Source organism: Mixophyes fleayi, chromosome 9 (assembly GCF_038048845.1).
Source record: "Mixophyes fleayi isolate aMixFle1 chromosome 9, aMixFle1.hap1, whole genome shotgun sequence".
Classification (NCBI taxonomy): domain Eukaryota; kingdom Metazoa; phylum Chordata; class Amphibia; order Anura; family Limnodynastidae; genus Mixophyes; species Mixophyes fleayi.
Window position 1 is genome coordinate 1,657,771 of NC_134410.1, and position 19,641 is coordinate 1,677,411.

Sequence of the window (19,641 nt, forward strand, 5' to 3'; positions counted from 1 at the left end):
ACATTCTAGAAGGTGAGACACAGGAATGTTCTAGGTGTTCACTCCGCGACGATCCTAGAATATTCCCTCTCCGTATATATAAGTGATCAGTCACCCAACCGGCAGTCAGTTTTTTACAGTTTATTGGTATTTCTGTTGATCTAAAGATGGTGAACTTCTCACATGGGCAGCAAAGTGGATATATCCGAAGTACGATTGTTTCATCCACTTGTGGGATAGAAGGGTGAAGCAAGATCATTGGAAGAAAGTCATACTTGCCAACTCTCCCGGAAAGTCTGGGAGACCCCCGGAATTCGGGTCAGTCTCCCAGGCTCCCGCGAGAGCTGGCATTTCCCCTCGCATCCCGGAATTCACAGAGAATCGCGTCAATCAGTGTAAAATAAACCGATCAAGTATTTGTGTGCTACATGAAAAAAACAGTCAGTATTTATCTTATGTGCAAAATAATAAACTAATTTGCACCCCTTGTATTGTAACATGGTTTGTCCCAGAGAACATTTACTCCTTTTTTTTGCCTTACTTTCCTTAATGACTCAGACTCGTTATGTTTCATTTTTATGTTCACTTATAAACTGATCAACTTCTATGCAGCAACTGTTACAGCAAAGTAACAAAGAACAACATCAGTAATTCTGGTAACTTCTATTGTTAATAAGAGCAACTGCTTTCTCAGAAGCTTCTGACACTTCGTGAAATGAGGAAACGCGTTGGGTTTTGTGGTTACACATCATCTGATTCACGTAAAGTCAGATTATTTTCTGTGATCTTGTGATCTCCCTGACGATGAGAGGAGTATGAGATATAATTATATATATTACTCTGTTCTACTGTCACGCGAATACTTCCTATATTGTAGCGATTGTTATTCCTTGTAAACTATCATTCAAACACAATGGGAGAACTCAAACAAGATACATCAGCTATTAGTGAAAGACAAAAGGCTTCTATACATTAATGAGATGTGTACAAGTGAATAATATAATTTGAGACCAAAGTGTACGTGCAAACAAAAGATTGTTGTTGCCCGGCGCTCACAAACAAACAACATATGAAACACTATGGGGCAAATTCAATCCCCTGCGTTGTTCTTTAGGGCCGTGAGCAGAAATCTGCGTTACAATTACCGCAGTAATGGTAATAGTGCGCGGTGGGCGTTGTTCTGTAGAACAATGCGGGGGATGAAGCTGCCCCTAAGTGCATATACATAGAGGAGAATTGTGTGCACAATATCACTATATTGGGGTTAAACTCAGCTGACAACATCAAGGCGTAAATACATCAGCTCTCAGCTGGTTGTTTTCAGTTTCACATCCCAGTAATGTTACAGGTCAGTTCCTCGAGAAGACAGATCACCTTTTAGCATCATTTGGATCTTGGAGTAAAGTTTATACACTGGGAGAAACGTTATAAAATGAAGGGGCTGCAAATGTTGTGTAGAACGCCCGATCCAAGGTGGTTTAATCTCAGATGTTTGGGGAACTTTGTGCATTTGGGGTACAGAAAATGTGTTTTTCACACAGTTGTCTACACTGTACAGACACTGAGAAATCTCCCACACGAGTGAGACACAGATGATAGACCCGGTTATTTAACCCAACAGGAGAGAGAGCGAGCAGCAGGATGGACGATGAGAGGGGCGAGGGACAAACACTGAGGCGATGCCCTTATCTCATGATGTACATAGAACCTGTGAGAGAGAGACGCAGTACGGCTGTGTAACTATCTATCTGCAATATCTGTGCAATGTTTATAAGTATAACGGTGTTATATCTTAGATTGTACGCTCCTTTGAGCAGGGTCATCTCTCCTCCTGTCTTCACCACTTTTAACTCTACTCTCCAGCTACCTAGCCCTCCTCCTCGAGGACCCTCTTCCCCTGTCCCCTCTTGCTCCCTCCTCTCCACTCTGGGGGTCTCCCTATCATCCGTGCCCTCCCTCTTGGGCTCCGCCGTATGCGGGACCTTCCCCTCTCCCCTCCCCCACCTCTCTAGCTGTGCTTTGAGCTCACTGCGTTACTGTGCTTATTGTTTACTGTCCTGTGCTGTCTCACCTCGTATTGTAATTTCGTTTGTCCCTGTACGGCACTACGGACACCTAGTGGCGCCCTATAAATAAAAATTAATAATAATAATAATAATAATATTAATAATAATATCTGCTCTGCATGTCGTACAAGATCCGAAATCACATCTAAATCATCGTTATACCTGTTGTTTTCCAATTTGCTTCATCTTTTCCATATAATCATCAAAATAACAACATAAAGATTGTGTTTGCCTCCTCAAGTGTTTAAAACATATAACAATATATTAGAATAAAATAATTAAACTAAAATAAAGATTCAGGACATTGTTTTACCTTCCAGAAGTGTCACCCAGTCCAATTTTTTTATTCATGTCTACATATTTTGAGCACATGATTGGCTAATTAGATATTTGCGTTAACGAGCAGGTGTACAGGTGTTCTTAATACCAAGCAATGGTAATGGAAAAAAAAGGTTCAGTTCCATATTCAGACCCCCCCATTATCCCTCAATGCACTAAGACCCCCAGTGGTCTATCCGAGTCCTACATGTGCTCAATTGATTTCTAGAAAAACATTACATAAGGGAGCGCACCATAGTGCATTAAAAGTGATACAATTTATTAAGGAGCAAGAAGCAAAATACTAAATGCCAGGCAGGAATCAGCAGCAACATGCAGCATACAATACCACAAGGCGTCCTTCATATATATATATATATTTGCTGTACATTATATTACACTTTTTATCTTCCGGGCTGTATAAACTAGAGATGAGCGGTTTGGATTATGTGAAATCCCACGAAATCCGACTTTGGGGATCCGAGTGAAATCGAGTCATGACTTGGTTTCTCCCGCCAAACTCGGATCTCAAAACGAGACATGTTTTTGCAAAACTCTTGCGAGTTTTAGGTGCCATCTTTTGTATATATAGACCCCCCTCGTTCTCCCAAGTGCCAGTTTAGAACAGACAGTGTGTACGGAGGAGCTGCGGTGCTCTGCTCAGGGTGAACCAGGGACATAGAAAGCAGTAGAATCCTGTTATTATAATAAAACAGTTCTGTAGAGATTAGTCAGCTACAATAGTTTGCTGTTCAATTGCTTTTAATTTCAATCTTAATACTTTACACAGATTAGTGGCTACTGGTTGCTGGTAATGCATCGCTTATATCTAATAGTACAAGTAGTATATACAGACTTAGTTAGTTTCCCAAAACATGTCTGGACAATGCAATTGAAAGTCCACATTCAGAGAAATTATCAGGACAGATTTTGGGCCTTGCACAGATGTATAGATGGAGATATGATGGATGGTGATTTATACTATGTGATGGGGTTAGAGAACCGTAAACTACGGTTAATTATTTTTAGAATTGAATTGGAGAAAGCAAATGCACTGGTAGCAGATATGCGAAATCCTTCATTAAGACAACAGTGGACAACTACGTACAGCGGGATTAGTATACAGTATATATTAGTAGACATTTAGTAGATGATGAGAGAGCACAATGTTAAATGTTGTAAGTAAAGATGGCAGTGCCCTTGGAGTGAGGTACATCTGTGCCACAATGCTGCCCTTCTGAACTAAACCGGGGGAGTCATAAACATTTATGTGGGAGGGAGGGTGGAAAAATCATTCCCCCGGGGTAAGCTTCGTCCTACCCTGGGGGAAAGGGGACTCACTTTGACGCCAGGGAAACCTTGACGCCTCATACTGCCTCATAATCAGCACTTACACCCGACCTGTAGCTGGTACAAGTGATACAACATAATATCACGTACCTGAGAGATGCCCAAAGCTTGGATCAGCCGCTGCTGCGTGTGCTCCAGCCTGGCGCCTCCTGACTGTACACTGACTACAGGCATACGCCCTCACTGTACACTGACTACAGGCATACGCCCTCACTGTACACTGACTACAGGCATACGCCCTCACTGTACACTGACTACAGGCATACGCCCTCACTGTACACTGACTACAGGCATACGTCCTCACTGTACACTGACTACAGGTATACGCCCTCACTGTACACTGACTACAGGCATACGTCCTCACTGCACACTGACTACAGGTATACGTCCTCACTGTACACTGACTACAGGCATACGCCCTGACTGTACACTGACTACAGGTATACGTCCTCACTGTACACTGACTACAGGCATACGCCCTGACTGTACACTGACTACAGGTATACGTCCTCACTGTACACTGACTACAGGCATACGCCCTCACTGTACACTGACTACAGGCATACGCCCTCACTGTACACTGACTACAGGCATACGCCCTCACTGTACACTGACTACAGGTATACGCCCTCACTGTACACTGACTACAGGCATACGCCCTCACTGTACACTGACTACAGGCATACGTCCTCACTGTACACTGACTACAGGTATACGCCCTCACTGTACACTGACTACAGGTATACGTCCTCACTGCACACTGACTACAGGTATACGTCCTCACTGTACACTGACTACAGGTATACGCCCTCACTGTACACTGACTACAGGTATACGTCCTCACTGTACACTGACTACGGGTATACGCCCTCACTGTACACTGACTACAGGCATACGCCCTCACTGTACACTGACTACAGGTATACGTCCTCACTGTACACTGACTACGGGTATACGCCCTCACTGTACACTGACTACAGGCATACGCCCTCACTGTACACTGACTACAGGTATACGTCCTCACTGTACACTGACTACGGGTATACGCCCTCACTGTACACTGACTACAGGCATACGCCCTCACTGTACACTGACTACAGGTATACGTCCTCACTGTACACTGACTACGGGTATACGCCCTCACTGTACACTGACTACAGGCATACGCCCTCACTGTACACTGACTACAGGTATACGTCCTCACTGTACACTGACTACGGGTATACGCCCTCACTGTACACTGACTACAGGCATACGCCCTCACTGTACACTGACTACAGGCATACGCCCTCACTGTACACTGACTACAGGCATACGCCCTCACTGTACACTGACTACAGGCATACGTCCTTACTGTACACTGACTACAGGCATACGCCCTTACTGTACACTGACTACAGGCATACGCCCTCACTGTACACTGACTACAGGTATACGTCCTCACTGTACACTGACTACGGGTATACGCCCTCACTGTACACTGACTACAGGCATACGCCCTCACTGTACACTGACTACAGGCATACGCCCTCACTGTACACTGACTACAGGCATACGCCCTCACTGTACACTGACTACAGGCATACGTCCTTACTGTACACTGACTACAGGCATACGCCCTTACTGTACACTGACTACAGGCATACGCCCTCACTGTACACTGACTACAGGCATACGCCCTCACTGTACACTGACTACGTGTATACGCCCTCACTGTACACTGACTACGTGTATACGCCCTCACTGTACACTGACTACGGGCATACGCCCTCACTGTACACTGACTACAGGCATACGCCCTCACTGTACACTGACTACAGGCATACGCCCTCACTGTACACTGACTACAGGCATACGCCCTCACTGTACACTGACTACAGGTATACGTCCTCACTGTACACTGACTACGGGTATACGCCCTCACTGTACACTGACTACAGGCATACGCCCTCACTGTACACTGACTACAGGCATACGCCCTCACTGTACACTGACTACAGGCATACATCCTCACTGTACACTGACTACAGGCATACGCCCTCACTGTACACTGACTACGTGTATACGCCCTCACTGTACACTGACTACGTGTATACGCCCTCACTGTACACTGACTACGGGCATACGCCCTCACTGTACACTGACTACAGGCATACGCCCTCACTGTACACTGACTACAGGCATACGCCCTCACTGTACACTGACTACAGGCATACGCCCTCACTGTACACTGACTACAGGCATACATCCTCACTGTACACTGACTACAGGCATACGCCCTCACTGTACACTGACTACAGGCATACGTCCCCACTGTACACTGACTACAGGCATACGCCCTCACTGTACACTGACTACAGGCATACGCCCTCACTGTACACTGACTACAGGCATACGCCCTCACTGTACACTGACTACAGGCATACGCCCTCACTGTACACTGACTACAGGCATACGCCCTCACTGTACACTGACTACAGGCATACGCCCTCACTGTACACTGACTACAGGCATACGTCCTTACTGTACACTGACTACAGGCATACGCCCTCACTGTACACTGACTACGGGCATACGCCCTCACTGTACACTGACTACAGGCATACGCCCTCACTGTACACTGACTACAGGCATACGCCCTCACTGTACACTGACTACAGGCATACGCCCTCACTGTACACTGACTACAGGCATACGCCCTCACTGTACACTGACTACAGGCATACGTCCTCACTGTACAGTGACTACAGGCATACGCCCTCACTGTACACTGACTACGGGCATACGCCCTCACTGTACACTGACTACAGGCATACGCCCCAACTCTACACTGACTACGGGCATACGCCCTCACTGTACACTGACTACAGGCATACGCCCTCACTGTACACTGACTACAGGCATACGCCCTCACTGTACACTGACTACGGGCATACGCCCTCACTGTACACTGACTACAGGCATACGTCCCCACTGTACACTGACTACAGGCATACGCCCTCACTGTACACTGACTACGGGCATACGCCCTCACTGTACACTGACTACAGGCATACGTCCTCACTGTACACTGACTACAGGCATACGTCCTTACTGTACACTGACTACGGGCATACGCCCTCACTGTACACTGACTACGTGCATACGCCCTCACTGTACACTGACTACGTGCATACGCCCTGACTGTACACTGACTACAGGCATACGCCCTCACTGTACACTGACTACGTGCATACGCCCTCACTGTACACTGACTACAGGCATACGCCCTCACTGTACACTGACTACGTGCATACGCCCTGACTGTACACTGACTACAGGCATACGCCCTGACTGTACACTGACTACGTGCATACGCCCTCACTGTACACTGACTACGTGCATACGCCCTCACTGTACACTGACTACAGGCATACGCCCTCACTGTACACTGACTACGTGCATACGCCCTCACTGTACACTGACTACGTGCATACGCCCTGACTGTACACTGACTACGTGCATACGCCCTCACTGTACACTGACTACGTGCATACGCCCTCACTGTACACTGACTACGTGCATACGCCCTCACTGTACACTGACTACAGGCATACGCCCTCACTGTACACTGACTACGGGTATACGCCCTCACTGTACACTGACTACAGGCATACGCCCTCACTGTACACTGACTACGTGCATACGCCCTCACTGTACACTGACTACGTGCATACGCCCTCACTGTACACTGACTACAGGCATACGCCCTCACTGTACACTGACTACAGGCATACGCCCTCACTGTACACTGACTACAGGCATACGCCCTCACTGTACACTGACTACAGGCATACGCCCTCACTGTACACTGACTACGTGCATACGCCCTCACTGTACACTGACTACGTGCATACGCCCTCACTGTACACTGACTACGTGCATACGCCCTCACTGTACACTGACTACAGGCATACGCCCTCACTGTACACTGACTACAGGCATACGCCCTCACTGTACACTGACTACAGGCATACGCCCTCACTGTACACTGACTACGGGTATACGCCCTCACTGTACACTGACTACAGGCATACGCCCTCACTGTACACTGACTACGTGCATACGCCCTCACTGTACACTGACTACGTGCATACGCCCTCACTGTACACTGACTACAGGCATACACCCTCACTGTACACTGACTACAGGCATACGCCCTCACTGTACACTGACTACAGGCATACGCCCTCACTGTACACTGACTACAGGCATACGCCCTCACTGTACACTGACTACGTGCATACGCCCTCACTGTACACTGACTACGTGCATACGCCCTCACTGTACACTGACTACGTGCATACGCCCTCACTGTACACTGACTACAGGCATACGCCCTCACTGTACACTGACTACAGGCATACGCCCTCACTGTACACTGACTACGGGTATACGCCCTCACTGTACACTGACTACAGGCATACGCCCTCACTGTACACTGACTACGTGCATACGCCCTCACTGTACACTGACTACGTGCATACGCCCTCACTGTACACTGACTACGTGCATACGCCCTCACTGTACACTGACTACGTGCATACGCCCTCACTGTACACTGACTACGTGCATACGCCCTCACTGTACACTGACTACAGGCATACGCCCTCACTGTACACTGACTACAGGCATACGCCCTCACTGTACACTGACTACGGGTATACGCCCATACTGTACACTGACTACAGGCATACGCCCTCACTGTACACTGACTACGTGCATACGCCCTCACTGTACACTGACTACGTGCATACGCCCTCACTGTACACTGACTACAGGCATACGCCCTCACTGTACACTGACTACAGGCATACGCCCTCACTGTACACTGACTACAGGCATACGCCCTCACTGTACACTGACTACAGGCATACGCCCTCACTGTACACTGACTACGTGCATACGCCCTCACTGTACACTGACTACGTGCATACGCCCTCACTGTACACTGACTACGTGCATACGCCCTCACTGTACACTGACTACAGGCATACGCCCTCACTGTACACTGACTACAGGCATACGCCCTCACTGTACACTGACTACAGGCATACGCCCTCACTGTACACTGACTACGGGTATACGCCCTCACTGTACACTGACTACAGGCATACGCCCTCACTGTACACTGACTACGTGCATACGCCCTCACTGTACACTGACTACGTGCATACGCCCTCACTGTACACTGACTACAGGCATACGCCCTCACTGTACACTGACTACAGGCATACGCCCTCACTGTACACTGACTACGTGCATACGCCCTCACTGTACACTGACTACGTGCATACGCCCTCACTGTACACTGACTACAGGCATACGCCCTCACTGTACACTGACTACAGGCATACGCCCTCACTGTACACTGACTACAGGCATACGCCCTCACTGTACACTGACTACGGGTATACGCCCTCACTGTACACTGACTACAGGCATACGCCCTCACTGTACACTGACTACGTGCATACGCCCTCACTGTACACTGACTACAGGCATACGCCCTCACTGTACACTGACTACAGGCATACGCCCTCACTGTACACTGACTACAGGCATACGCCCTCACTGTACACTGACTACAGGCATACGCCCTCACTGTACACTGACTACAGGCATACGCCCTCACTGTACACTGACTACGTGCATACGCCCTCACTGTACACTGACTACGTGCATACGCCCTCACTGTACACTGACTACGTGCATACGCCCTCACTGTACACTGACTACAGGCATACGCCCTCACTGTACACTGACTACAGGCATACGCCCTCACTGTACACTGACTACAGGCATACGCCCTCACTGTACACTGACTACAGGCATACGCCCTCACTGTACACTGACTACGTGCATACGCCCTCACTGTACACTGACTACGTGCATACGCCCTCACTGTACACTGACTACGTGCATACGCCCTCACTGTACACTGACTACAGGCATACGCCCTCACTGTACACTGACTACGGGTATACGCCCTCACTGTACACTGACTACGGGTATACGCCCTCACTGTACACTGACTACAGGCATACGCCCTCACTGTACACTGACTACAGGCATACGCCCTCACTGTACACTGAGTACAGGCATACGTCCCCACTGTACACTGACTACGTGCATACGCCCTCACTGTACACTGACTACAGGCATACGCCCTCACTGTACACTGACTACGTGCATACGCCCTCACTGTACACTGACTACGTGCATACGCCCTCACTGTACACTGACTACAGGCATACGCCCTCACTGTACACTGACTACGGGTATACGCCCTCACTGTACACTGACTACAGGCATACGCCCTCACTGTACACTGACTACAGGCATACGCCCTCACTGTACACTGACTACAGGCATACGTCCCCACTGTACACTGACTACGTGCATACGCCCTCACTGTACACTGACTACAGGCATACGCCCTCACTGTACACTGACTACGTGCATACGCCCTCACTGTACACTGACTACGTGCATACGCCCTCACTGTACACTGACTACAGGCATACGCCCTCACTGTACACTGACTACGGGTATACGCCCTCACTGTACACTGACTACAGGCATACGCCCTCACTGTACACTGACTACAGGCATACGCCCTCACTGTACACTGAGTACAGGCATACGCCCTCACTGTACACTGACTACGTGCATACGCCCTCACTGTACACTGACTACAGGCATACGCCCTCACTGTACACTGACTACGTGCATACGCCCTCACTGTACACTGACTACGTGCATACGCCCTCACTGTACACTGACTACAGGCATTCGCCCTCACTGTACACTGACTACGCCCACTCCCCGCCCTGTTCCCCCTCTGATAGGCTGTAGTAAGGGTCCTTTGCGTTTGAAGATGAATTGGACCCTCCCCAGATTTACTGTTTGAAATAATGTGTAAATAATCAAAATTCTCCTTTATCATTCCTCCTCCTTCTACAACACCCCCAATGTGTTACCGGACATTTACAAAGTTATAAGCACCAAACTCATCACCGGATGGCAAAACTTTTTGTGTGACTTCTTAACTCAATATAAATCTAGATTTCAATCAGTTTCACGCCGCTGGGTCACAAATTGTGTTTGTTAGTCTGGATCATATAACGATGCTTGCGGGGAGCATGGCAAGAAAAATACAATTTGATTAATAAATTGTATTTGAATGAGACAACGTATAATAAAACACATCAAGCGCATTATTTAATAGTTTGATTTGTCTTTTGGAAAATCGTTTGATTGCAGAAAACGGGCTCCCCAGGGCCACAGTTCCAGGGAAGTATCATGTTTTATGAATAAATTACCATATTATGTTTCATTTACAATTTATAAGTGCTGAAGTAATGAGCTGATATCAATTTGAGGGCTCTAATAATATGTTTTGAATGACATATAAATATGAAAAATCCACCAGTCTGCAATTTAAAGTAGAGATGTTCTAGGGTCTTATTGTAACTTAAAAAAACTGACGCCCACTGCTGACAATTGTAGATCAGACTGGGGGGGGGGGGGGGGGGGGTACGGGGCTCTAGTCAAATGTGAACTTATAAATATTCACAAATTCAAATATTGTCAGATAATGAATGTAGGAGACGCATTAGATTATATGTTATCAAAACTTTCTTAAAGAGACAGGAAAGTGCGATATCACCACATTTATCTCCACAAAGCTCCGGGGGTCGGGTGTCTGTGTTGTTGGGACTGTCCGGAGCTGGTGATACCATACGGTGAGTCTAGGCTGTTGGCTGGGGGCCAATGGTTAGGGGCCAATGGTTAGGGGGTGTCTACAACAATGGACGAGTGACATAATACTACTCATAAAGTGTTATTAATACCCCTGCAGGGTCCCTACGTGGAGCGCCAGCCTCCGACATGTAGAAGGGCCTCATTCTCTGCCTTAAATGGAACCCAGAACGCACCACATGTACATTTAAGAGGTTCACACTAGAGGGACAATGGGTTGAACTTTTACTCTTTCAATTGGGCGCTTTTGCAGGTGGATCTGAAAACTGCTAAACTAGGGGCATCTCCGCTTGTAGGGGGCAGCGCCAAGGACAGGGAAGTGGGCACGGAGCCTTGATATGTACTTGGCAAACAAATGTCATCACTTGAGCAAATAAATAGACAGTGAGCACGTTTCTGGTTCATACAGGAGCCTAATGTATGGCCAGCACTGTCCAGTACATTATATCCAGCACAGTATGTCCAGCAGTATATAACACTATGTCCAGCAGTATATAACACTATGTCCAGCACAGTATGTCCAGCAGTATATAGCACTATATCCAGCACAGTATGTCCAGCAGTATATAACACTATGTCCAGCACAGTATGTCCAGCAGTATATAGCACTATATCCAGCACAGTATGTCCAGCAGTATATAACACTATGTCCAGCACAGTATCTCCAGCAGTATATAACACTATGTCCAGCACAGTATGTCCAGCAGTATATAACACTATGTCCAGCACAGTATGTCCAGCAGTATATAACACTATGCCCAGTACAGTATGTCCAGCAGTATATAACACTATGTCCAGTACATTATGTCCAGCAGTATATAACATTATGTCCAGCACAGTATGTTCAGTACAGTATGTCCAGTAGTATATAACACTATGTCCAGCACAGTATGTTCAGTACAGTATGTCCAGCAGTATATAACACTATGTCCAGCACAGTATGTCCAGCAGTATATAACACTATGTCCAGCACAGTATGTCCAGCAGTATATAACACTATGTCCAGCACAGTATGTTCAGTACAGTATGTCCAGCAGTATATAACACTATGTCCAGCACAGTATGTCCAGCAGTATATAACACTATGTCCAGCACAGTATGTCCAGTACATTATGTCCAGCAGTATATAACACTATGTCCAGCACAGTATGTCCAGCAGTATATAACACTATGTCCAGCACAGTATGTCCAGCACTATATAACACTATGTCCAGCACAAATGTCCAGCAGTATATAACACTATGTCCAGCACAGTATGTCCAGCAGTATATAACACTTTGTCCAGCACAGTATGTCCAGCAGTATATAACACTATGTCCAGCACAGTATGTCCAGCAGTATATAACACTATGTCCAGCAGTATATAACACTATGCCCAGCACAGTATGTCCAGCACAGTATGTCCAGCAGTATATAACACTATGTCCAGCACAGTATGTCCAGCAGTATATAACACTATGTCCAGCACAGTATGTCCAGCAGTATATAACACTATGTCCAGCACAGTATGTCCAGCAGTATATAACACTATGTCCAGCACAGTATGTCCAGCAGTATGTAACACTTTGTCCATCACAGTATGTCCAGCAGTATATAACACTATGTCCAGCAGTATATAACACTATGTCCAGCACAGTATGTCCAGCAGTATATAACACTATGCACGGCCTTCAGCCTTATCGTATTACTACTTGGTGAGTTATATGTAGATAATAATAATGTAATATAAATGTAATGTTTGTGAGATGAGAACAAGCTTATTATGCACTATAAGCAAAATGAATAAAATAGTGGATAGAATAATCGGCAGTAAGAAAGATATCAGAGGACACAATAAATAATGAATCCTTTTCTTCCTGGTGTAATAATCCGCTGCTGGACAGTGATCTCTGCATTGGGGAAACTTCTGGGAAATAAGGGGAATTGGGGTGAGGAATAATCCAGTGACAGGTGTGAATGTGACCACAAAAGATGCTGGGCCTGAGTGCCCGCCTCCTGCGCCAGCTTCATAAAGGGCATTTACCAGGCTGTGTCAGGCCCTTTGTGCAGCTGCTGATGTCATCTCTGTAGATAAAGGAACGTTGCTGCGGGCGCCTCTCCCATATACATCTGTTAAATAAGAAGCGTTCAGTAAAAGCCGCTGTGGAGCCCGATGTGGTTGTGGGAACTGTATAATGTAGAGACGGAATGTAGTCGCCCTTTAGAAACTTATTCCCCAGCAGCTCCTGGTTTGAGGCTGAAGATTACAGAGACCAGTTGTTATTTCATTCTCTAGACTTCTTTTTATATCTGTTTTATGTGCACAGAACGTTTTATTTACTTCTCGAGGGAGAAACAGAAGAATTGGGAATAATATTCACAAGTTCTCAAGTTTTGCTGTAATATTATTAATCTACTAATTGCAGAGGAGCTGAAGTGTTTTTTCTTAATCTATGGCGTAGATAATAAAGATGTAACTCTCTGCGATATCCAGACTTTGGAGTACAGAAGTGTTATTAAATAGTCCTGGTATTATTACTCCTTCAGTAAATAAGCAAAAAGCTGAAACAGCAAAGATAACAAACACTGACATCAGAGATCACACCAATGTGTTTGAAGCCACCAATCATTACGGAGGAGAACACTGCAAATCAATGACTCAGATATATGAAGCTGTATGTTTCTGTGCAATGTCCATCTATTTAAGCGTGGATATAGGGAGCCTGATTTATTAAGGAAAGTAAAGCAAATAAAAGCAGTAACTCTGCACCTGGGCAAATCCATGTTGCACTGGAGGGGGAGGTAAATTTAAAATGTGATGGCAGATTTATAGCTGGGGTAGGGCATGTTCTATATCAACTTTAAATTTCAGTGTACAGATAGAGCTATCAAATATTTGTGTCCTACATGAAAAAACAGCCGGTATTTACCTTATGTGCAAAATAATAAACTAATTTGCACCCCTGACATTGTAACATGTTTTGTCCCAGAGAACATTTACTCCTTTTTTTTGCCTTACTTTCCTTAATGAATCAGGCCCAGGGACATTTTGCCTCCTGCAAAAGCATTGCAGAGAAGATAAACCCCCAAGATGCTTTGATGGGTGTTAGAGAAGTTATATATTTGTTAGTCTTTTCTTTAGCTCTTGAAACATCATACAGGAGTAGGTTACTGCTTGCTACCATATTTATATAAAGGTCAGTCTCACATCTAAAGTTATTGGACAACATTTATAAGTAGAGAAATATACCAATAGTATTTCCTATCCCCATAATATACATGGGCAATGCTGCATGCACTATTCAAGCATAGCCGTGTGAAGCGGGGACATACCTCCCAGCTGTCTCTATAGTCCAGACAAAGTCCTGACTGAGTGGGTCAGTCCCCAAACTCACAGACCCACCAGAATCAGGACAGTTGTCAGACTGTCCTGCACTCTCCTACCCAGAGGTGGGGCCCAGCCACCGCTAGCATACAGTGCCCCAGTCTGGGAGGGGGGTTTCCAGGCACTAGAAACCCACCCCCTGGAAGGTGCCCCTGATTAATGTGTGTGGCAATACTTATATACTATATATGTGTGTATTACATGGTACATATGTGTGCTTTCTATGTATCAAACATGTTTTGTGACATAAAGCTTCTCTCTATCTGTGTAAAGTGCAGGAATGCACAGGTGAAAACATTGTCTCTTCCTATAAAGACATTTCTGTATATAGAGGGAACCGTCTGCCACCAAACCCACTTCTCTGCTGTATTGTGATTGGTTGGTGGGGCGAGAACAGATAACAGAGACAACAGCTGGTTTTATTAAATGGGAATTATTTTCTACTAGCGTTTTGTTCCGGGGTAAATCCAAATATATACTGTAAGCACCAAAGGGGCCGGGACTGTCCGGTGCATTATATGATGGCGTTATAAACCATAATGATAATAATATCACATTATAAAGAGGAGGAACATCCAGCTGAACAGGGAGAGGGGGTGAAAATACATCAGTTTCCCATCTAATAATTCGCAATTAATACAACTTGATCGGACCATTTGTTGCCCAATCCAACCACATCTGAGACTGATCAGGATTATTTCCAGAATCCTGTCCCGATATCTCCGTTTGGGGCGTGAGACAGATTCCCCTCCCGGGTGACCTGGGAATATCATCCTGTATCCTGGAGGGAGCCGGATCCCTCACATCACGGAGCAGAAATCATCCGTCTCTCTCCATGCGACTGAATTAAATCCGACTCATTTCCTTTGTGCAATGAAATCTCCGCTATTAAATCGCTGACCCACAACTTAAATGTAATTGGAACTTTATTTATTATCTCTGACATTAAGTGGATCAATCAGTTTGTCACGTTCGTAATATAGAAAAGGTTAAAACAATCACTCAGTAACAGTTACACGTATATGTATGTATATATATATATATTTATTTGCATTTTAATGTCTTTATGAAATGACATCAGTATTTAGATATATTTAGGAACAATTAGTTACATACATGTTACATTATGTATGATACAGATACGCTCTGTGTCTGCTTAATTAGATCCCTTATAATAAATATCACTCTCTGAAAACTGTACATTATAATTACATTGACCTTATATAATAATAAGATACAATCTACAAAGCTCGTCCACAAACACCACAATACACTAAACTTACAGACACTTCTGAAACCTGCGGAGTTTTCTGTACAGAGATCTGTTTCATTAACCATGAAAGGAAAAATATTCATGGAAATAGGATTTTGTACGAGAGGATTTGGGCTTTAATCACAGTATTTGGAGTTACTTGTAGCACAAAATTGTTGGTGAAATAGGGCATTTTATGCATTATTATTGTAACATATTGCAAACAAAACACAAATGTAATTGTCCACGTTATACTCTGAGCTGAGTGGCTGCACAGTGTCAGTCAGCAGCTGCAAAGGGGGAATACAATACAGGGATATGTAAAAAGAGGGATAAATGCATGGAATGGAAACATAATATCACCGTTATATAAAGCTCTAGTTACACCACACACTGAATATGGGGACAGTTTTGGGCACCTGACTATAAGAATATAGGGGAACTCAAGATGGATCAGAGGTCGGAAACTTCATTAATAATGGGAATAGAATCGTTACATTATTAAGAGAGGTTAGAAAACTATTTGTGACCTAATTAATATGTGTAAATATTCCCGATACAAACATTTATCTAACTAGATTTTTTGTGCCAAGGACCAAACAGAGACACGGATTCATCAGTTGTGAGTAATATTAGGATGGATTACGATCAGCATTTATTATATTATTATTGTCGATGGTTTATACAGCTTAGACGTGTCTTGGCGCACGCCTGCTCCGCGCTCAGGGCGATGCCTCCACACCTTAGAGGAACGCCCTGATGCGGAGAGGCTGACAAGTCGCAAGAGCCGATCTGCGCAAAAGTATAAATGTGAAAAGTCCGCCCTCCGACCACTTTGCGCCCAACACTTTCAGTACATAAAACGCAATACAAGACCCACAATCGGTCTTAATCTGTCTCCGCGTCCGGCATCGTACACGACCCCTACAGACGCAGAGTAATAATGTTTACATAAATCTCTTCATCCGAATATCCTGACTTTGATGAAGTAAAACACATTGGACTCATTAATATAAGAAATAGAAATGATTAATTCTATTATTAACCAGAGTATCGCAGTTTCAGGTATCCTGTAATGATGAAAATATATTAATATAAATAGGTCATAATGATTCATTAAAGCAGAACGTTTATGACGTACAACAGTGAATTAGCGGCAGACAGATTTTAATCACAGTGATATATATGCTCATTGTAATAAGGGAGACTCTCAGAGCGTTTATATAGCGCAGTAACTCCAGAGGTAGAAGTGACGGAGGATATTCAGTTCTTGGAAGATTAAGGAGATATTGTCAGGAAGAATATTCACTGAGCTGCAGATATTCAAAGATTTCTAGTTCCTAATCATTCTGTAGAATATATCATGTTTATAAGCACTGCAGAAAAGATCTATTCCTTGCATGGGGAACATAAAACACAATATTCTGCAGATCTATTAGTGGGTTAATAAGTGCATAGGGGCAGGTGGTGGAATGGTCTGATAGAGAGTCTGCGCCGATGTCTGGCTTGAAATCTTCGCAAAAGCAAAATTAAGCAAAGATTCTAGTACCGCTTTAACCGGGAGTGCGCATGGTCAGACACCGTGGGGTAGTCCAGCGTTTTGCAGAGAACTGAATCTGCCTCTTAGGGCATAGGCAAACCGAGGGGGGGGTTTCTAGTGCCTAGAAACTTCCCTCCAAGCCTAGGGCACTGTATTGGACCCTGCCCCCGCTTCGCACAGCTCTAATTGAAAAAAGAGAGCTTTGTGCACCTAACAGTAGTGCACGCAGCATTGCCCATGTATATTATGGGGATAGGAAGAGTTGGAGAGCAGCCAAGCACTGTCTAATAATATAGCCACGCCCCCATGTATGCTGGTCACGCCCACTGGTGGCGTGGTGTGGAAACCCCCCTCTACAAATCTTGCGTTTGCCCCTGTAGGGGTCTATTTATCATTAAAATCCGTGGAGGGCTCAGATATTTCCACATTTTAATGATTTTTTTCTTTTTACTCCACTGCACATCTGCAGCTTGAAGATCCTTGAAGATATAGCACCGATCCAGAGATCATGTGATGTCAGCTTGGTTATTATATTCCAATAATACATTATTATTCCTAGTCCATACTTAAATGGTCCCATTATTGTCCTCTAATAATAATATAACTACTCACCATTTATACAAATACTATTTATTAAAGATTAAAATACAAAAGTATGTCTCGTAGCATCAGACCTTCAGCACCCGCAAAGATACGGCAATCGTGTATGTGTCAGCGTGCAGGGCAGGTCCACCTCACTCTCATGTATGTAAACACGTCGTTACTGTGCTCGCCATACGCGTTTCCTGTTCTTTCCCTCCCCCATTCCCCCGTACTGATAATGTGAATGAGACTGTGAATTCTATAGGAGCCGTCTCCAGCATATGCTGCTGCTAAGTGTTTTGACTGATCCAAGTCAGTGACTTGGAGGGGGGGGGGGGGTTGGGGCGAGGAGCGGACCCTAAACAGTGTATAATATATTGCTACTTGTTTGTTGAGATAAATTGGAAGAAGATACAAATAAACAATATCAGAGTCACAAAGAACTTACGTGATTTACAGAGCAAAACAATCTGCTCATTCTGGGGCTGATTCACCTCGAATGTAGAGGGATTTACGCCAGTGAACGCAGTTACATTCATGTCTGAGCGCAAATCCTGATTTATGTATTTCATGTAAAAGAAAAATTAACATTTTTATTACTGATTATAGTAGTAATAGTTGAAAATTAATTTTATAAAATCTATTTTTGTGCATGCGTTCAGATACTTCATATTGCACAGATGGATTGTGTGTATCCTGCAGTCTGATCTGCATACGGCACCTAACATACAGCTATATACTTATACCCAGATGCAAATGGAAACGTATCTTCAGATGCGCTAGTATATGAATACGGGAGTTGCGCCTGTTTTTTATTTTAATGTAAGTTGCTATAAACGATGAATCGGGCCCTAGTACATAGTGCGTGCTAGTAATTTATGTAGTAAAGAGGTTAATTCATGTGGACAATATTACTATTGTAAAACTAGGACATTTGTTATTTTAATGGTAGATAAAGTGCACTATCTATATCCATCTCACACAGGGTGGGTTCAGATTTGTTTTTTGAGGATCATAATGTTTCCTGGCCACTAGATGGTGCTACAACAGCACATTCTGCAAAATGTGACAATAGTTGTTCTTGTTTAAACTCACACACAAACTAACTCTACAGTATTGTGTAAAGTGTGTTTGGTACAGACGCACATACATGTGTTCTATGCACTAATCTGAGCTGTTACTGGGAGAGAAAGAGAGTGTTAATCTTACATTATCCTGTCATGTTAGCTGCCATGTATATCACATGCATTATAGACAACCACAGGGAATAAGATTATCTAGCAGAGTTCTATGGACCTAAGTGCATAAATACACCGGATTACAGGTGACATAGGTGCATATCATGCAATTGCCAACTAGAGATTGCAGATTTTTGGGCAGGATTAGT